This window comes from Lathamus discolor, chromosome 9 (genome assembly GCF_037157495.1).
Source record: "Lathamus discolor isolate bLatDis1 chromosome 9, bLatDis1.hap1, whole genome shotgun sequence".
NCBI lineage: Eukaryota > Metazoa > Chordata > Aves > Psittaciformes > Psittacidae > Lathamus > Lathamus discolor.
The window spans coordinates 6,178,889-6,200,749 of record NC_088892.1 but is presented as its reverse complement, the minus strand read 5'-3'; the positions used below and the strand labels follow the sequence as shown (position 1 = coordinate 6,200,749).

At 51.0% G+C, this 21,861-nt stretch overlaps 1 protein-coding gene across 2 annotated transcripts in view; it reads right to left on the bottom strand.

The window, feature by feature from the left end:
* The window catches only part of PAK3 (p21 (RAC1) activated kinase 3), a 69,558-nt gene extending 53,691 nt beyond the window's left edge, over positions 1-15,867 (bottom strand). The window contains exon 1 of one of the 2 annotated variants that reach the window (XM_065689992.1): positions 15,765-15,867. The gene's annotated coding sequence lies outside the window, so the exon portion shown is untranslated. The remainder of the gene's footprint in view (positions 1-15,764) is intronic. The other variant, XM_065689991.1, reaches the window with a different exon arrangement.
* Positions 15,868-21,861: the final 5,994 nt, after the last annotated feature.

The following is a 21,861-nucleotide window of genomic DNA, read 5'->3' as shown; positions in this document are numbered from 1 at the left end:
AATCATCTTTTGCCCTGGTGTAATACTGCACTTGTTAGCATCCAGAACAGTCCCATCCGGATAAAGGTCGATGGAAAGTCAGCCTTAGCAGCACTAAATCTTACCTGTCACACAGCTGTCTTCTCCTTGTAAAGGTGCACACTCTTCGCTATCTTTACCCTGGTATTCTGATATTCAAACACTGGCCTGCACCTCTAAGGGTAGGTGTACCTGGTCACATCAATACAAATACTCTCCTGCTAGATGCACTGACCACATCCCCTCTGCACGCCTGCAGCCTCTGAACCCCTGCGCCTGTAACACTTAGTGGCTCATTTCTTTAAAGCATTTCACTAACTTGCTCCTGTCATCCCCACAATTTCCCATGCTCTCCAGGGGCCACTAAAGTCTTTTAAAAATGCAGCCTTCAATATCCAAATCAAGTCCAAGTATTAGAAGGGCTTTTCCCATCCTGCTTCCCTCTGCAGGAGCACAGGAGGAGACGCCAGGAATCTGATGTTCTCCCCTGCTCTGTAACCAACTTACCATGCTGACTCTGGCCAAAAGCATAATTACAATGTGCCTCAATTCCCTCATTTCTCGGCGACTACAATTATGCTGTAACAAATCCCTGGTCACCTGGGATTGATCCTGTACTTAGAATCCTGCCTCCCTGCAGGCACATCGCAATCCAACAGGCACAGGCCGTGCTCCTGGGGGAGCCAAGGTCTCTGACTGAGGCTGTCCATGAATTTTTCATCAAGTTACATCTCACTGGCTTGAAAAAGAATCTTTTTATGGGAATATGTGACTGTTCTGGAAAGCTTCATCAGAAGGATGTGTCTCTGGAACAGCTTATTTATTCCCTTAGAGAGCAGCTGAAGAAAGTGCAGCTGTTGAGCTGTTAACAGGAGTGAGAAACCTGGGTTCAGGGCAAGCACCAGCCTGACAGGTATCATAAGTAATAGAATGGGTTGGAATGGAAGGGACCTTAAAACTCATTCAGTTCCAACCCCCTGCCACAGGCAGGGACACCTTCCACTAGAGCAGCTTGCTCCAAGCCCCATCCAGCCTGGCCTTGAACACTTCAGGGGATCAGATTCTCCAGGCACAATCCCAGTCCCCCCCCACTCCTTTGTGAAACTTAATACAATTTCACCCACTCTTGCCCTTTCCTAAAAGAAGCTTTAAAGGGTCTTAGTGCCAGGGAGATAGAAGAGACCAAACCTGGTCCTAGGACAGGGAAGAGCTCCGATTCCATTTACCTACAAGTGGTGCTGTGTACACGCAGTGACCAGGGTATCATGAGCTGAGCTGTAAAGAGTCCAAGGACATTAGAATCTCCATTCAAGCTCCCTGCTGGCCACGTCCCAGGGATTCTGTGCACATTAGTAATTAGTTAATGGAGTGCTGTGACAAGGTAAAAGGTATTGCTACCATTTCCCATTATTATGCTCTCACACACATGCCACAGGCAACTTGGCACTGTCCTTCCTATGAATCTATGCCACGGGACTCAACATGAATCACTTCTTCCAAGCACACATGTAAGTTATAATAAGTGAACGATGATCGTGGCCTAACACCTTTGATGAGAGCTCTGGAGATGGGCACAGGACCATGCTCTTAATATGCAAATGTAGCTGTATGACATTGCTCTGCCCCCTGAGACTATCTGAAGAAGTCCTTCTGCCAAAAGCTGCTGCTCGCCCAGAAACACTGGCAGAAAGGAAGATGCGTCTGCACTAAACCATTTGTACGGAGCATCTGCTGACTGAGCCTGAAGTGCCACTGCAGAGATTTGGGCTCACTTTCCAACCCCACAGTGTTGAGGCACACTTCCTTGCAACTTGGCTCTAAGAACGGTAACTCCCACCAGAGGGGAGAAGAGGATCACCAGGACTTGGATCTACTGGAACTCATAAGCTTTCCCCTCAGCTGTTTCACCCAAATTGACACCATGGAAGATGCCAGCCAGACTATCCCTAGAAAATCATTTATTAAAGTCTATTAGTTAGACCCTTTGATGTGGGTCTAAGTCTCTCAGCAGCCAGTACTCCTTCATTTGACACCCCAACTGCACAAAATGGATCAAAGCAAAGGCTGGAATTTGCACAAGCACATTCACACAGTGTCCCCACCACTCGAAGCAGGTGATCTTTAACTGAATCAGTGAAGCCACTGCCACTTCCGTGACAAGCCCAGATCTTCCCCCTCCCAGCCTGACAGGACGGATTACCTTCATTTCTGTGCAAGTCAAAGATCCAAAGAAGCATCACTCTGCAGCCAGAGCTGTGCCTCCAGCTCTGGAAGATGCACTCAAGGTCAGCTTTTCCCCCAGCAGCGAATGCCTTGGTGAGTGACTGGCCCACACTGACTTCAATGGAGACGCCAGAGAGATGTGCTTCCCTCCAGCTGCAGTGTCACCTCATGCCCTGGAACAGCCCCCTGCGGTTGTTCTGGCGTCCCAGGAATTACACACCTCTCCTCTTTACTTATCTATCCTCAGGAAAAAAATCCGCCTTGATAACTTGGTGCCAACAGCCGTCAAAAATCCAACTTATGTGCATGCAAGTGCTGTATGTGCACACATCAGAAACTCCTGTTTATCATCCTGGTTTCTCACTAATCCCCTTTCAACCAAATTCTGTGGATACAGAGTAATGTGATACTAAAAGGACTCAGCCAGATTATCAGTGCAGGCAGCATGCAACACCTCCATCTCTAAGTGTGCAACTGCTTCAGATAATGCACCTTCCCCAAGGCTTTGGCAAATCATGCATCTGTGTTGCACAACATCAAGAGCCGGAGAGGCTGTAAATTCTCCTCTCATCCTTCCTTAGGAGAGATAAACGACTTAGCAAGTTGAGTGATAAAGAACCAATATAATTATGTGTCATTAAGCTGCAACTAATACTGGTAGAGGATGGATAAGGGGCTGCTGATTACAGATGCTATCGAGGAAAATCTAAGATGTGGCATTAATGCAAGCTTGGAAAGTAAAATACATTTTGTGCTTCTCCCAGAAATACTTAACTCTGTTTCAAGCCACCTCCTCTGTTTTACTTGGCACAAGCACTTTGTACCACAAAGAATTCTTTCTTGCATCAAGGATTTAAGAAGGAAACAACAAACAGCATCCTCCAAGGAAACACAGAGCCTCCATACTCTTTGGCAAAACAAAGCTCGTCCCATTCTTTATTCACAAAGAAATATCAACCTGATCAGAAAACACTGACAGACCTCACTGCACAGCGTGTTTGCTCCTCATGCAAGGCCTCCACCTGAATGCATACCATTCCTGCATCTACTTCTTGGACTGCCCTGAAACAAAATTCCTGTGCTAAACATCCTACCCATAAATTTCTTGCCAGCCATGACCAAAACTACATTCATTTGCTCTGAAAGAATGCAATGGGATTCAGTAATGCAGCAGAGAAATCACTGCCTGTTTGAGGTGCACACTGAAGGCAGTGCACAGCTTTGGTTTTTCCCTTTTGCTAAAGTAATCTCAGCACTGAGCTCTGACACAGGTTTGAGAATCCATTCACATCTCAGAAGCTTGACTGCAAAACAACTCTGCGTGTGGCAAAACATCCTCTATAGGTAAGACTAATATGGGATGCTGCTGTAATTTTAACCTATTCAGATTTCCAGGAATTAAAGCTGAAGGGCAAATAAGATTCTTCTGACATCACTGGAAAACTGGCTTCCCCAAACTATCAAGCCAGAGCTGCAATTGCACTTGTTTCACTAGACCCGTAAAATACCCCCCGTGCTGAATGAGTGCAGGGGCAGACATCAGGTTTCAAGCATTGCCCAAATGGAACAAGAGCATCATTTGTTGGTAACCACCTCACAGTTAAATGGATTGAGTTTAGGGACATCAGCTTTCTGGAATGACGACAGCACAAGCCCAATGTGGTCATTGTTCAGGCCCTACCTTCTGCCTTCAGAGTGCAAGGCACAGACACCACTACAGATATGCAGCTCCACAGGCTGTGGGACCCTGGGTACCAGGAATTCTGCTCGGTGCAGAGTCTGAGGCAAAGCACAGGGAAGGGGGAGCCAGAAGGGACAGGCTCTAAGATGTGGTTTGAGCATCCACAGCTGGCCTAAATTTTACTCCCCAACAGGAAGGAGCTCCTTTCTCACAGATGGCTGCTGTTAGCAAGCGTTGACACCCACCACAGAGCAAGTGGGCTTGCAATATTAATAGCATCAGGGAGAAAATTATGAGCCTACATCAAAGCACTGAAAGTTGCTTCCATGACTTTTGGCTTTAAAACTAAGTGCAAAGGGAAAGGTATTACACCCAGCTAAGCATGTTTAGAGGACTTTCTTCTTGAGATGTGATTCTGCAGTTTTCAAACACACACACACACACACATGCAGAATGACCCCTTAAGGACAGGGAAAAGCTGCTGTCAGCTATAGTTCAGCAGATCACAAGTTACATGAAGAAATAAAAATCAATGCTGCTCTGAAATTTAGCCTGCTAGACAAGTCAAAGCTATCACAACTAATGGCTGGGAGTTCTGCTGCGACCATGTTCTGTGACTGTTTTTCCTACACCACTCTCATCCACTTGGAACCTGGGTGCAAAGATTCTGTTGGAATTAAACAGAAGCAACCCAACAGGGATAATGAAGTAGTACAAACTCATTTGCTAGAAGTTTTTCTAGTAACAGGCATTGATAAAAGAGCATAATGAATTCATCTCATTTAGAAATCCCCCTCCTCCATTAAAACACTCTTGATACTGGACCAAACTACATAAAGCCTATTATCAACAGGGGCAGCAGAGCTGAAACATTGGTGAAGATGCTGTTAGCAAAACCATCTCTGTGACAAGACTCTTGGATTTTAGGACACAATAAATTAGGGACAAGAACAAACACAGAAATATTATCATAAAAATACAGTGCTGTTACTGGTGTTCCTTTTGACTGGAACAGGGACTGCTCAGCCACAACTAAGTCTCCACAGGCAAACACAGCCCAAGCTGAGCTCCTCTGCTTGCACTCCAAGTAACTTGGCGCACGTGTCTGTTTTGATAGCTGTAAAGGCATGTGAGTGCAGAGCTGTACCCATGCCAGCACGCCCTGAAAGGTGTCCATCATAGTCGCATCCTGCTGACAGCAGTCAGAAGTCTATCACTTCCAGCCTGCAGGACATGTGCTCTATCACTGCAATGCTCTGAACAGCTATAAAGTATTGCATGACGGTAACAGTGAAGCCTTCATGTGGTTCTAGATGTGTTTCTTTGATAGCTCTGCCACTTCACCATCCACCCACAGTGAGGGCCTGACATCTTTTAAAGTAGTTTGTTGAGACACTACAACCTGATGACTCAACTCAGTTATTTGTCTTTACCTGCAACAGGACCTCGGAGTTGCATGGTAAAATACAACAGGCTATTTCCTGTCAGAGCAGGTGAAAGATGGAGTCAGCCACGAATACGTCTGCTCTACTTGCTCTGCGGAGTTAACTGGTTTCAAATCAAACCCTGCCTATCTTCTACTTGTTATTTGGGCAAAATAAACAGCATCAAAGCCAATCCTATCTTACACATGTGCAGCCTCCCTGACTTCACTGGCACTCAGGCCAGACAGTTTGAAATTACATCACTGGCATCTTGATGCAGCTTAGATGGCATCACCTCAGGTTACATAGGAACACAGGACTTGGAGAGACCCACCAGGTCACCGAGTACAGTCCCTGCTCTGCTGTGCAACCACGTCACCTAATCCCTTTATAAATGAATCAAAAATAGTTATGAAAGATGCTTCATGGGGCACACCCCAGGCTGGCCATGAATGATCTCCTGTGCTGTAAACTGACTCGGGAAGGAGCACACAGACACATTCAAGACAAATTAGAAACTGCAGTAAGCAGGGAGGCAACTTAGTCTAATGGCCAGGCAATGGGACAGGTAGCAGGATGCCAGGTCCTGCTGCTGACTCCCACACTGACCCAGGCCACCCAGTGGCAATGCTCCATCCCTCAGATTCCTCTGGGCTGGGACCAAGATAATGACCTTGTCCTTCCTTTGTTGATTGCTTTTAGCCCTACAGACAAAAAGAATACAAGAACTAACTATTTTTATTCACTCCGTCTCCTCAGCAGGTTTTTAAAGCCCATTTTAAAGCTCTCCTTTGCAATTCAGCCTGTGGATAATTTGCTCTCTGCATCTCCATAAAGTTTAACCTGTCAGAGCCTGGCAAAGGTGTAATTTCATCCCCAGGCTCTTCTGACTTGAGACTTTGGAGCTTGTCTTTGTGGATAAAATATCAAAGCAAAGCTCTATGAGACAACAGCCCTTTGCATCTCACAACCCATGTATTATTCTCTCTAAACATAGTTTTGCCAGCCAGCATCAAAACTTTTGCTCTCCCTTCATTTCTCCTCCCCCTGTACACACTTTAAGAAGGAACACAGATAAGAGTGGTAGACAGACACGGACAGAGAGGAAGGTTTATTCCACAGGCAGAGGATTACTGCATCGTGATGTAATGACCTTGTTCAGAAAAGAAAAAGGTTACTTACATGACAGCATGAGCTGTAAAGATAACAGCTCCTTCCCAGAACAAGGTAAAACAATGTCCATTTAAAGTTATGCTGAAGAAAACATAAAACACGTGTCCAGTGAACTGAAGAGAAAAAGAGCAAACTTCAGCCCAACTAGCCTGGGTATAATCTCTTTCCAGATACACATCATACATTGAACCAAAGAAGCAGGAGTGCTGTTCAGATAAGTATATATGGAAAGCAGATGCCGTTCTGCTTTCCATGTGTTTGCACCTTCAAACGCTCAAGAGCTCTCTCTGACCCCATAACAGGAACGGCCACATTTGTGTTCATATCAGGTGCAAAATGCTCCATAGCCAACCATTTTGCTTGCCCTCCCACCCCCCCATGAACACTTTACATTTGAACTTTATTTCAGTGTTTTCTTCCCCCACAGTACTACTGGAGGGGGGAAGGCCAAATGCTTCCTGTGTATGAAGCAATACTATGAAAGAATAACTCCAGGCCAGGCTTGTTTTCTCTGTTTAGACAGCATTTAGTGGAGCTTGGCCATGACTAAAGCTCCATGGCTGAGTTAATCGCATTTATGACTACAGGTTGCCCAAAGGGACTTGTTTCTAATGAATTTTTAAATGCTATGAAAATAATAGGTATGGCATTTACCATTTAAAACACTGTAAAAGAATGCTGATGTTACTGCCCCATTACAGCACGCTTATTCCACTGCTTGACATTCACCCCTCACTGTTGTTATCCTGCTGAACTGAAGCGTATGTTATTAAAGCCAATATTTACCAACAGATACTACAGTTATGAAAGGAATATAGTCCTTCCATGTAAAACTAGGCTTCCAACAGGAAATGAAAGGCATTTGGCAAGTCTTAGCCTGCCAAGGGCAACTGCTGCATGTCCTGTTTCCAGGACAAGAAAGCCCTCCAGTTACACCAGGTACTTCCAGTGGTGAATGCTGAGCTTGTCTGGTAAGTTTTCCGAGCCCGGTGCAAATCCCACAGCAGACACAGAAAGCTCTGAGTCTGAACTGGCACCAGATGCTTTAGAAAACACGTGAATTTCATTCCGTACAGGAGTATGAGGAGGCCAAAACGCTTTATTTGTCAGCACGGGTACAGCCACTCATCTAAGAGCACGAATATTCTGTTCAAGGAAACCCTGCACTGAGCAGCAGTGCCATGTGCCAGCTTACAGTGCCCTCTACACTTGTGCGCAACAAGCAATGTATTTCTATAGCAGATGAACAGCAACAACAGCCTTCAGACGAGAGCGTGCAATAGGAGTTGCAGCAAATTCCAACCTCTCAAGAAGCAGCCAACAACATCTCCCTACTAGCCTAAAGGCTCCATACAAAGGCCAACTCGACATCAGGCTTCTACTGCAGTGTTTCTTCTCAATTAACCAAGAACAAGTGTATTAGCCATACATCAAAACTGCATTGCAGCTAGAGCTGCCAATTTCTTATGGCAAAAAGGGAGGCTGATTCATTTGACTGTATGTGGGCCTTGGCTGGAGTTTTCCCAAGACGCTACAAGAGAAGAAAACCTCAGTGAACCTCCCCCTCATTCCCACTCCTTTCTCCCTCCCAGATCACAGCCCAGGGGCCTGTGCTTGCAAAACCAACATTTCCTGGAGGATTCTTTCTCCAAATCACTCCTTTTCTAAATTCAGACAAAACACACAGCAACTCCCAATCCATTTGCATGTGATATATATGCATACAAGGACACTCCTCCCAAACACATACATGTGAAATGCAATGCAAAACATCTGAAAAGCCTTTAAATCCCACGTCCCCAGAGAGTCCCTGCATCTTCCACTACAAATCCTGCTATGTCAAAACCCACCACCTGTGTAATGGCGAATGGCACCCTTACAACACTCTGCTCGGGACCAGCCCGCAGTGGCAGCCTTGTCCTTTTGCTCCAAACGACCACAAACCAAGACATTTCTCCTACACACAAGCAGATCCTGAATCCAGACCCTTCTAAAAGCTCCTTATATCAGATACACTTAACACCTAATACATCACAAACAGCAATTCTTCATCCAACATGCCCTCCCCTTCAGCGTATCTGTTTTGAATGAACGTCACAGCATCTGGGTGTCAGGTCTCTTCTCTCCCAAGCATTCCTGATGGAAACACCACAGATCTGCTTCCAAACACGTGAAGTGATGTTGTACCTTAAATTGTCCTCGTTAGTCACCACGAACACAAACTCCACCACTTAGGCACCTACCAGGCCAGGTTTGCAAGGTTCCCGGCCACACCACCACCACCCATCCCCACAGTGAGGTCAGTCATGTTTGCTTCTAAGTGATCCCTTTCATTGCTCCGCCAACACCCTTCTGACCTTGGACACTGACTTCACCCTTGTGCTTCAGGCGTGTCTGACACAAGTCAACCTGGCAGCAGCCCCCTGGAGCAGTCAGACCCTGCCCCAACACATCTCTGCTCTTTCTCTGAGCCTGACTTTTAGCCATTTACCGTAAACCTTTACAGCAGTTCCACAGAAAATACACTGTTTGGAATATGTAAGAGCGCAATTTTTCCCTCTCCTTGCCCCCAGTGAGTCCTCTGGGTTGACTTTGGGATCGTGTTCACCAGATTTCCTGGGGCACATACGCAGCAGTAACTCTCAATGTGTAATTTCTGTTCTGGTATTCAAGCAATTACACTCAGGATAACCATGCCAACAGATGTATTCCTCAAGCAGAGGATCACACACATTCAGCTGTACCCATGAGGCCAAGCTCTGCCATCCTGCTGGGATCAGTAATGCAAACATCAGGGAATACAGCTCAAAAAATTACTGAAGAATCAGGTAACCGACCTCCTGCATCATCCTTGGGCCTGCAGACTTCATCCACATGCTGCTGCTCACTACGAGGAGAGAGATCTTGCCACACCAAGGGCTTCCAACACTCAGATTCCTATTGCTTTTCCTGATCTCACGAGGAAGCCTGGCATTCACCCCCCGTGTCCAGAGTGCTCTACAGACCACAGAACACCGGGCAAGTCCTGAAGAGCAAGCTGCTCAAGAGGTCTCACTGTTTGCATTACGGATCGTGGCTGCAGGAAGTGTCCCCTAATCAGATGCTTTGGAGATACTTTACCTCAGAAGCACAAACAGCACTGGGAGTTCCAGTGCTCCCACATCACTACAGCTTCCAAAAGGGGTCCAGGACAATGTCCTGCAGAAAAGAATAAGCCTCCACTCCCAGCTTATTCCTCCTGAAATGCTTAATAGTATTCATTAATGCCGCTAAACAGCAGGATTCTCCGTTCCCCAAGTGCAAAAAGTAGTAGATAGAGAACACCAGCATGGAGAGAAGGTGGTGTGCAGGATGTGGGGAAGAAACGACAGGAGAAGACTGTCCCCACAGATTGCCACTCTAGATACTTCCAGATATTACCCCACCTCTTTGTGGTCTATGCATCCTACACAGTGAAGATGCTTCCTCAAAAAGAAACTGAACAGGGAGCAAATTGTGGCTGCTTTAGTCTTCTTTCTTGCTAGATATCTCACTTCTTTCCCACTTGACTTCCCAGAGCCTCTGGAATGAAGAGCTAAAAGGGACTTTATCTGCAGGAAATAACCAGGATGCCAACCTGAGCTGCTAGGCTCACTAAAAAGATCAAACGAGGATGCAAGCAGCCCTTTTCTGGAGCAGGCAGGCATCATTTCAGTTGCTGAAATATTTATGCCCCAATAGGAGCTGTGGTATCAATGTCTGTCCCTGATACAAACAAACCTGAGCTCAAAGCATGACAATCTGTGTTGTGCAGAGTGGAATCACAATTAAAAGCATTTCCCAAGCCTCCATTTCTGCATGCACGTATGTGACAGCTTTTCTGGTGACACTTCAAGAGCATCCCAAATCCAAATCCACAATGTTCTGCCTGCGAGGGCAGGAGACATTAAAACAGTTTTAGCAAATGCCCAGGGTTTTGTGTGCCTTCCGTTCTTCCCTCTCAGGTTCACTGTGTACCAGCAGCCCCCCATGTGTCATCCAGGGAGTGGCTGGGTACCTGATAAATATGAGCTGGCATCTGGGCACTGCAGGGTGAATGGAGATCCTCTGCAGGGAAGTGCCTGGAACATTTCTGATCTGGAGGATTTTCTCCTTCCTAACACGGAACAGAGAAGGAGGAGACAGAAAATGGAAAACATGAGGCCTTGCGCTCTCCTTGAGACACACAGAAGTACTTTCCAGTGCCCTTCCCAAAAAGCAATTTAGTCATGCAGCAAAGGGTCAGGCACTGGGGATCACACAACTGCGGCTCCCCCAACAGCTCTGCCTGGAGGAAAAGAGCGCGCTCAGGTGATGGCAAGAAAACATTCCAGCACTGCCTGTCCCTTTCAGCCAACCCTGCAGAGCAATGGGGAGCTGCTGAGGTGCCAGAGCAATTTCAGCTACTGAGGATCAGAAAGAAGATGAGAGTGGTCCTGCTCTGGAGCCCGTGCTGCACTGCAACGCTGAAATGGCAGCTTCGGGCCAGGCTGGACAGGGCTTGGAGCAAGCTGCTCTAGTGGAAGGTGTCCCTGCCCGTGGCAGGGGGCTGGAACTGGAGGAGCTTTAAGGTCCCCTTCAACCCAAACCGGTCTAGGATTCTATGCTTATAGGGGAGCTAAGACTGGACAAGTGACACAGCACACACTGCCTTGCAGTAAAGCCAAGCACACACACATGCAGCAAGCTGGATCACAGCACAGCTACCCCTGGTCCATGTGTGAGGCATCACTTTCAGAAGTAAAGGGGTCATACCAGAACCTTTATTTCTCGGAGAAGGCCCACTTCTGCTCTCAGAATTACGTGTGTGTGACACTTCCTCAAAGATTCCTTGAACACATGTTTAAGCATCAAAATTGCCTTAATTTGCTTCTGATGGCAATGAAGTACAAATGAGCAGACCAGACAGAGTAAAGGAGGTGTATCAAACCTTCACTTTGCTGTTTCCCATCTTGGTAAGCCTTACATAGTGCTGTATTGGAGTGTCCTACATGCACTACACAGAGAGCCCCAAAACCAGCACTGTCACATGCAAGCACTGCAAACTATTCAAACTGTGTAAGTGACAGCAGAGACTCCAGGGCACAGAAGTGCTTTGCTCTGGATCAGTCAAGAGCCAGTTGCATGTGTCAGCACGCTACTAGATAAGCAACTGCAATAAAAACTAACAGTGAGAAATGAGCCCACTGAATAGTAACACCACCCTTGAATACTTAACACACAGTCATGACAATAAGACATTAGAGCAAGACAAATCAACATCTGCTCATGCTAAGCAACACTCGTGGCAGAGCTTTCTCAACTGAGCAGGACATGCCCTGTTCCAAGAGGGACACAACTTCCAAGACTACTTCTAGAAGGGAAGATATGAGACCAGACACCAGAGTACCCAGAGGTGCACCAAGCCCCGTGCCCTGAACGCCAGACTTGCAGGTAGGGCTGGTGGCACACGCTGACGAGAAGATCCTCCCACACCAGGAGCGCTTGCAGGCCTGCCTGTCCCCACCCAGGGCTTCCTGGGGTCAAGAGCCCCAGAAGCTGGGGACATGAGACTGCATCAGCAAGACCAGAGGCTTCCTGGATGACAGTCGGCGGCACTGACTGCATGGATGCCATGGTGCTTGCCCAGAGCAAGGGGTACCCTCATGCCATGTCCCACACCGCCTGCCTGGGGAGACCAGGGCCACCTTGCAGCCAATCTCCTGTCTCAGGACACCCAGCTGGACAACTCATCCACAAGGCACCCCCAGAGCCAACTTCCACCTGTGCAATTCAACATGCCACTTGACAAGTCCCTCTGCTATCCCCAGCAGAGCACTCCCCACATTGGCCATCAGCTGCACACAAGCCACACCTGATGTGGTCACCTGGAAGAGATCTCCAGAACTGAGCACTGAGACAAGCCACCAGCAAACCACAGAACTACTGCCAAGAGCAGGAGATACCCCAGCAACAGCAGCCCTGAGACAGGCCACTCTCATCAGCATCTCCACCTGTGCTGACGCAGACCCAAATGATCACCACACAGCTTGATGCCATTCTTCAGTATCAGGCAAGCCAAATAAACATAGAAGCAGCAGAAGATACGTAGGGCCAACCATTTGTGTCTGAAAGGTAAAAGCAAAACAGAGCTGCACGGGGGAATGCTAGCTAAACACAGAACAGCACTGGCGAGTAGAAAGGTCTATTTCTGCAAGTGAAAGTTAATTCCTGTTTCCCCCTCCCCACCCTCTCACTCCATTCCCTGCCCATGAACTTCCTGGAACAAAAAGCTTCAAGCACCTTTTGCAGGAGCCAAGGCAGGCAATGAAAGAGGAAGATGTAGCACAGCAAGGAACAGAGATCAGTACTCAAACCGGCTAGGCACAGACAGCAGCGTTCATGTCCCAAAGTCACAGGGAGTCCAACCAGAGCAGAAGCAGATGCCAAATCTGGCAACACCTCCACTGTGAACAGTTCTGTGCAGGCATGGCTAAAATGAAGGAGTTGAAGGCAGATCTGAAAGGCCTCCTGCTTCCAGGCTGGTTTTGATCCCAGAACACTGGCAGCTCCAGGAACACTTGGATCCACAGTCACTATTAAAGTATTAAAAAAGGAGAAAGCTCCTCAGCAGAGGGAACAGGAACCACAAACCAGCTCTCCTTCAGGAGCAAATGCTGCCAGGCCAGGAGATGGCTACCGCTGGAGCTGGGTTTGCTATGGTGAACAGTACCTTGCAGAGCTGAATTTGTCTCACCTATCCCTGTAACCATATGCACAAAAGCTGCAAAGAAATACGGGGCGTGGAGGATGATGACTTCTTGTGCCAAGTTTTAGTTTTCCAGACCTTGCGAGCTGGGCCAGGACACACGGGATAATCTGGACTCCAGCTTCCATGCACTTTTAAATACTGAGTTTTGCTCAGATCCTTACAGAGAATTTGCCCAGTGAATGGCCTACTCGGAGAGGTGAAGTCCTCTGCACCCCAACAGCAGAATGCTCCTCAGCTTCTGTGGGACACCCCTACAGTCTCATTGGGCTTGGTGGTTCAGAGAGCACAAAGTCCCCATCAGACATCCCCCACAAGAAGCTGGCATGCTTGTGCTAAAGCCCTGAGGTGAAGGAGGCCAGAGCACAGGACCTGGGACAACCAAAGCAGCTCCCCCTGCGCGTTGCCTCCTGCGGCACTGCTGCCACAGCTGCCTCCCGAACTGTTGCTGCTGCGAGCAGTGGCCCATGAGGCTGGAAACTTAATCCTGTAAGAGGAGCTCAGGGCTCGCAGGAGCTACTGAGAATTACTCTGAGGTATCCAGTCACTCAGTGAAGAAATGCCTCCGTGCAGGTCTCGGATCAGAGCACAAGCTCCTCTGCAGCCCCTCACATGTGAATCCAGCAACGTCCCAAACCCATCCCCTGCACCGTGCCTGCCAGCAGCGCCTCTGCCCAGTCCCATGCTCAAGGAAGGCAGCTCCAAGCAGCGCAGCCACTGTCCCTCACCAGCCCTGCGCTCACCACAGAAAACCCCAGGGCTCAGAGCAATCCTTCGTGCACGTAACATGTCATGGCACCCTTCACTCCCTGGCCTTGAGCAACCCACCAGTCCATCTTCTGGGCTAAAATCCCTTATTCCCGATTCCTGGTTTACTTTTCCTGCTCACGCCACTGGGTAACCTGTGACGGAACCCCTTTCCTGGAAGCACGAGGCTCCCCTGCAGCCACATGCACCACTTCCATGGGAGCTGGAGCAAAGGTGTTTGAAAATCCCCAGTGCCGCTTCCGCACGATGCTGCTCCCTGCCCCAGCTCCTGCTTCGGGGACAGCACGCTCTCCCCCAGCACACCCGTCCGAGGCTTCGTCCTCACCCCCATTCCCCCTCTGCGCTCCCCCTTCCTGCCCCCATCCACAACAGCCGCTTCCCCCTCAGGGTGCCTCGCAGTGGGACTGCCTGACAGCCACCGGGAAGGTGGATTCACACAAGAGGAGGAGCCAGGGAGAAGATCTCATCTCAGCATCCCCTCCGGCCGCAGCATTTCCTTCTGCCTCCCCCTCAGACAGGCAGGTGGGAGCCTGGGCCCTGCAGCCCCCCCGTTCCCTCCTCACTCGGGGGCATTCACGCCAGCCCAAGTGGCTCGGCACAGCCCACCGTGACCTCGGCCTCCCTGCTCCGTGCGCCCAACGCCATCAAAGCCGTGCCCAGAGGAAAACAAAAAGCGGGATCCCCTCGCCCGCAATCTCCACACGGCGTCAAATTCGGGGGGGGGGGGGGGGGGGGGGCAGGGAGAGAAGGGGAACGAAGCCTTCAGGGGCATCTGCCCAACTCCCCGCACAGATAGCCCGGGTCTTCACTGCCAGCCTGCGCCCGCCCCGGCAAATGGAGCTGAAATCCAACCCCTCGATACCGTTCGGAGCTTGCAAGTCCAGGAGCAGCCCTGATCTTCCCAGCTCAGGCCCACAATCTCTTTCAGATGTTGCTCGCATTGAAGCCACGGCTTTTGCTGTCTGAATTCCCTCAACCTTCTCCATTAAACACATCGCTGTATTCCAAACGGGCGTCATTTCTGGTACCGGGGAGAACTGGATCTGAAAGTGGTCCGGGTGAGCAGAAAGGGGGCATGCCCGGCTGGAGCCAGGCACCGCGCCGGAGCAGCCCCGGGACTGGCTGGCGTGCAAGCCTGGGACAAAGGGACACCCGGCAAGGCACCGGCTTCAGCGGGGCACCGGCACCACCGTGCCTGCGCCGGGGGAGACCACCCTTCCCGATGGATTTCAGCCAGAACTTAGCAGGCGTTTCTAAAGGGGTCGATGGGCTGCGCGTTGCCAACACAGAGCGTTTAGACAAGGGAAAGGCAGAGTTATTTATAGCCCGATCCCCCGCCCGCCGCAGCCGCGCCGCCGGGCTGCATTGTCCAAGGTGGGAGCACACGCACCACGGCAGCGCCGATGGCCGATGTGGGCGCCGACACAACTCCGGACCCGGCCGCGGCTCCGCGGCCACGCCGGGGGCCAGCCCCGGCCGCCGGTCTCGGCTCGCGAACGACGCCGGTAACACAGGTGTCACCGGCAGCCCCGCGGCCGCACGCCCCGGCGGATCCCCCCCACACACACACCGCACTCCTCCTCCTTCCCCCCGGCGCGGCGCAGCGCCGGGAGGAGCCGCGGCCCCGCACGCACGGCCCCGGGCGAGGCTCGCCAGGCCGCTCGCAGCCCGCCCCGCGCGGCGCCGCCGTTGCCGTTGCCGTTGCCGTTACCGTTACCGTTCCTCGCCGTTCCCGCTGTCATGCTGCCCGCGCCGGCCGCCGCCGAGGGCCCCCCCCGGGCGCAGCCCATCTGCCGCGCGCCCGTCCCCCCGCCTCACGCCGCCGCCGCGCGGCCGCGCCCCACAGCCCGTGTCGTCACCCGCCGCCCGCCCCGGCCATTGGCTGCGCCCGCGCGGCCGCGACGGCCGTTCGACGCGCGAGGCGGGCGGGCGCGCGAGGGGGGCGAATCTTGTGTTTCACGGCCGCCGCGTGGGGAAAGCGCGGCGCGGGGGGGAGCGGGGGGCCCGCACAGGCGTCCCGGGGCTCGTCCTGCCGGAAACGAGGGGCTCCCCCCAAACAGCGCGGGCCACGTGACAGCCGGTGGGATGCTTCTGTCGTGGTCCGGGCGTGAGCAACCCGGCCCCGGCACAGAGAGGGCACGAAGATCCCCAAATGCACCAACAGAAAACCGCCTTCCACCCCGAATCCCACTCTCCTGTATGTGGGCAGTGTGTGGTCCTGCTCCTGCTTCCCCCAAACCCACAAGTTCACCTCCGTGACAGGTCTGAAAGTACAAACAGCCACTGTTTTCATGAGGATGGCCTCAGTTTACAATGTTCATGGGGAACAAAATAACCCCCAGACAAACGCGACCACTTTTACAACCCCACCAGCTGCGGGAAGGGCTGCGCTGTTCCATCCCAACATGGGCACAGCTTTGACCCTTTTTCTCATCGTTTCCTAAGGGAGAAGCACAAGGCCGTGTTTATCAATGCATTATGCAGCAGCCACGGGCAAGGAATGACGACTGCCTTCTGCTGGCTGCTACTGCCCCAGGTAAGAGGCAGGTCACATTACCCAAGAGGAGGTAACAAACCACCCCAGCCCCGCCACACGGTGTGTGATCTTCTCTGGCCAGCCATGGTCATGCTGTCGCCTCACAGAACACCAAAGGCCGTGTCTTCCAGGAGCAAATGCTCACTGAGTCACGCAGCCAACGCTGCCGTGACAAGCAGCCCCGTCTGAATCACCACCGTCCCCTCCTGCTGAGGCCTCACCAAGCAGAAGGCAAACCTATCACTGAGCCCTCTGCAGCGGCCACAGTCGAGCCGTGGGGCAAGCTGCCAGTGCCGCTTCCACCCCTGTAGAGAAATACCCCTGTGAAGAGATGGCTCTTGAGATCCCCCAAGGTCAGCAGTGACCCGGTGAGGCCTCAGCAATGGAAGAGGCACTTTCCACTCTGCTGCAAGTCACACCCCCGCAGTGACAGCACAGTGTGCGCTCATGGGGGCTCGGGACAAGGGTTGGGGTGACCCCTCACCACCAAGACAGCAGAGTTTGCAGGGGGCTTATACTCTGTCCCAGCATTTGCCCCTTCAAAGGCTGTGCAAGGATTTAGGGTAACAGTGATAAAGGGAACGCTGCTGAAGAAGCTGTCAGGGGTCCCGGAAGGGCCATACCCTGCAAAGTGCTGTTTAAAAACAGCCCACGGAGTCAGAAAGGCCCGAGCAGGTGGTGGACATGCCTCCTCCAGAGCAGAAACCATTCCCAAATGCTTCGGACACAGGACAGAAGGTCACGGACCAGCTCCTACACAGTGTGAAGCGTGAGCTCGCTTACAGGCTTCCGAGGGATGAAGGTAGCCCAAGGAGAAGACGCAGCCAAAGCACTGTCAGGCAGTTACAGATGTTAGGACTGAACCTGTGGGTGAATGACTTCCATACATTTTACAAAGTCCAACTAAAACGCAGTTTTAACACAAACGATTAGCAGCACTATTCTCACGAGCACTGTAACAAAACCAGCAGGCTCTCTGAGACACCAGCCCCGGGGCCTCAGCTTCCCCCTGAAGTTGCCAAAGACCGGGGGAGAGCAGGTGAAGGAAGTGTTTCAGCTTCCTCTCCCCCGTGAAAGAGCAGAAACTTGACTCCATGACTGCATGTAGTGAAAAAGCAGGATCAGACCCCATACTGTCAGCCTGGCCCAAAGTGACAGCTCCCTTGGGAGCTGAGGAAACCTTGCAGACATTGTGCACAGTGAAGCTCTTCCCTGCACATCACAGAGTTTTTACAAGTCTGTGTCTTCGAGGTTGGCCTTTGGAGTCCTCACAGCCCCTTGAACCTGTGCTGTTTCAGCCAGTCTCTGCTGGGAGAGGGAACGAGCCCCCCAGCCCCAGGCACAGGGCTGGGCAGTGCAAAGCTGGACTGGCCCCACAGGTCTGGCACCCGGGATGGGCTGTGCTGGACCAGGCGAGCAGGGTGCCATTGAGCCTGGTCCAGCCCAGGCGTGGACAGGGTGCTGGCTTTGTCCCCATGGGGCACCGGAAAGCAGGCCAGTCCCTGCTAGATGGGAGTCCTGTGTGACTGTCACATGGGTGTCAAAACTAGCTGGAAATGCTTACAGTCTGCATGCCCGTGAGGCCCAGCCTCCAGACCCACAGGGCCTGCCCTGCCCCAGCTACATCTCCGAGCAAGGGTCTCATCTTGCAAACATAACCTCAGAAGCTGCCCTAATTTGAGCCCCAACGCCCCAGGCTTTAGGTGTCTGAGAAGCAGGAGGAGGGATCTGGCTGGACCAGGCCTATTGCCAGCCCCAACAGCTCCTTTCTTCAGTGCTACGAAAGGCAGGACTGGCTGTGTCAGGACCATCCATGCCGCAGTGTCTCTGTGCTGGGCTGTGCACAAGCTCCTCAGCCCCTCTGTGGGCAACCCCTGCCAAAAGCGGTTCAGAGATAAATCCTCCTGAAGATGCAGCCCATGGCAATGCAAGGCCAGGTGGCCAACACAGCAAAGCAAGAGAAAGAGAATGGGACATTAGCTCTGAGTAACAAATAGCCTTCTCATAGCCTTTGTTCCTCCAAAAGATGCCCAAGGACTTCAGAAGCCAAAAGCCACGTAACCTCACCTGTCAGATCCAACCAGACAGACCCTCCCCAACTGCAGTGCCGCAGACCCACACTGCCTGAAAGGACCAGCACCCTTCCCTGTGGCAGAAGGGTGTGCAAGAAACGTCTCAGCAAAGGAGGCCAAGCACCAGCATCTTCAGAAACCAAATGTACTCTTAGCTGGGGTGACCAGGAAGTTACCACAGTAAAGTCTTTCTTGAGCAAATGGAGGAGTCCCATCAAAAGCTGCCTGATCCTGCTTCCATAGGGAATGTGGTCAAGCACGGCAGGAGGGCAGGAATTCAGGAAAGCTCTGCAGCCACACACCTGCGAGAGGCCTCAGTCAGTACTGTGTAGGATGTAACCTTAATGGGGTACACAGCTCCAGAGGTAGCTCAGCTACACCCCAGTATCTGCAACAAACCCCTCTCTGCTTCAGCAGGGCAGGAAGGGGGACACAATTCTCCATCTGCAACAGAAGTGGTTCTGCTGCATTTATCACACCTTGCTGGCAAGCAACACAGTCTGAGCAACACAGCATGACAGGCAGCTGAGTGTCAGTAGGTTTTCATGGGAAAGGGGGGAAAGCATCCCATTAATCTCCCATAGTTAGCGGTACCTGCCAGAGAGCTCATCCTGCAGCTAAAATTAGCTCTGAACACCTAACTCCCACCCCATTAACAAAACCCCAATAAGCAGCAACCCGTTCTGGCTGTCACAGCTGTGGGTATTACACCACCCTGCAGCTTTCTGCCAGTGCCAGACCACAAAGGCACAAGCACCCGGCCACCACGGCTCCTGTTCCTGAGCAAGGCTGCAGCAACTGTGGGCTACAGGGACCTCCTCTGCCAGCCCTGCTGAGCTGCAGCAGCACTGGAGCCATTCGGAGCGGTACCACAGCAGGACCAGCTCAGCCGCACCGGGGCTGATGTGGGGCACACATGGAAGGGACACGGAGGGATGCTGGAAGCTAACAGTTAAATTTGGGGGCCCATGATGTCATGGTTCCCCAGCGCCCCGCGGATTGGCTGTGGGTGAGCATCAGCGGGGAGCTGGGGTTGCTTATTTGCCTGAGGTTCAGACCTTTCCCAGCGGCTCTGAATCAGGCTGGTTGTCGTGACAACGTGGATAGTGGCAGCTCCTGATAACCACGTAATGAGGTTGTCACAAAAAGGAGCCCCGCCATCAGAGAGGTTTAGGGATCATTAATGTTTCCGAGGGAGCGTGAGAGCAGCAGAGGTAAGGGGACCATCTGGCAATGCTGGAGCACGTCAACAGCCTCCCTTGGAAAGGAGCTTCATTAGACAGGAACCACCTACCGACACGTAGCGATGGGAACCAGGCAGGCTGCCTGCCAGCAGTGAGGGGGTCCCAACTGCGCAGCTGTGGGGTCTGCTGTATGCTGAGATCCAGGCAAAGACGGAGCAAGGAGGACACACGAGTGCTGCTTGGGAACAACTGGAGCCCCTAGGGGTGAGGGTGCCTGGGGGCCTCTTGGGCACAGGGCAATAACACAGCCTGGGACAAGTGACACAGTGAGGCTGGCACACTGTACTACTAGTTTCACTTGCTCCCGTTTAGGGAGTAAGTCACTGAGAGGCTCTGTGCCTTAGTACACCCCATCTGCAGGTAACTTCCGTGAGTGTTCCGAATCCCTTCCCACCACCGTGCCATGGGCAATGGGAAGTACACGTACTGCAAACCTTGCACAGGGCAGGGTAGGGACTGGCACTAAATGCAGCTCATTCCAAGAGAATTTATGGGCGACTGCATTATCCTGAGGATCCTCACAGCTCAGCTGCAAGAATGACAAGGCAGGACAGAGCTGTGCCCTTGTCATTACTGAGCATGGAGGATCATGCAAAGCACCAAACACAGTATTTTCCCCTGGGATCTACACATGCACTGCCTTCTCACCCCGGTAAACATTTTGTCCTTCACCTTGTCCTTGTAAAACATGGGTTTCACCCTGTTCTCAGAAAACCCTCAAGATATCTCCCACTGCCTGCAATAATAGTGGTTTGGGGTGCTGGAGGCTGAAACCTTCACGGATGACGATAACCCCACAGCTTGGAGAAGCTCCAGCTGCCAAGCTACTGACCCCCGAGTCCAGGTCCCAGGAGAAGAATGCCCACATTCACGTTAGGAACACACTTTTGGATAAAACTTTCCTGCAATATGATGAAGTCTGAATCTTTCCTAGGATGAGACAGAATTTACCTCCATCGATAACTCTTCATGAGTGTTACAGCAATAACTGACAGAATGTTTCTTTTACAGCACCTTCATCTGCTTTAAAAATACCTACTATAAACACTTGCTTATGTCAGTATAAGTAGAATAAAATCTTCATATTAAAAGCAGCTGTACTTTAGTTTAGTTTATATTTTTACCTCATATCATCATTTTCCCACTCAAAATTAATGCCTCAACTGTGGATTTGAGATGTAATAAGAATATTACCACATGCCATTTAAATAGCAATCAGCTGCTGAAGACTGCATTTAATAGATACATTTCTTAATATACCACTGCTACACCTCATTAAAATGCTGAATCTTCACAACTGTTGCAAACAATCAAGTGGGATTTAATCCACCTCCAGGAACTAGTAAAACTGAATGTAATGCTCTCCTACTGCGGGGCCGTGTGTGCTATAAAATCCAAAGCTTAAGACAGAGATATGGTTGATTACATATAGCAGAAATACTCTCGGATTAATATAAGGCACTGGCTTCACAAATCCTGCCTCTCTCTGAAAGGGAGGGGAATGTCTGCAAGGAAACCCTCATCCTGGAATAGGGTTTCGCAACAGGGAAAGGAAACAAGCCGATACTTACTAAACCAGTGCTCTGAAATACCATGCGAGCTGTGACGTGATGCTTCCCAAGGACAGGCCATACAGCCCAGCACCACTGCTCCTCCACTACAGCTTCCAGTCCTTCCTCGTGCTACTGCAGACCCAGGGGAGTGTGGCCAAGCTGCCACAGCCCAGCACAAACACTAGGTTTACTGATACGTGCACATGCACAGCCACGTCTCTGCAGAGGTGAGAGATTGTTCTCATTTAGGAACACATATATGTAAGTATGCTGCTGTAAGCTTTAAGGGCAAAATCTGACAGTAAAAACACTACAACAAGACAGGCACATGAAGCAAATTTATCTTCTCCTTGAAAAATAGGTGTCATTCAACATTGATTCTGCATTGGAACAGCCACACATC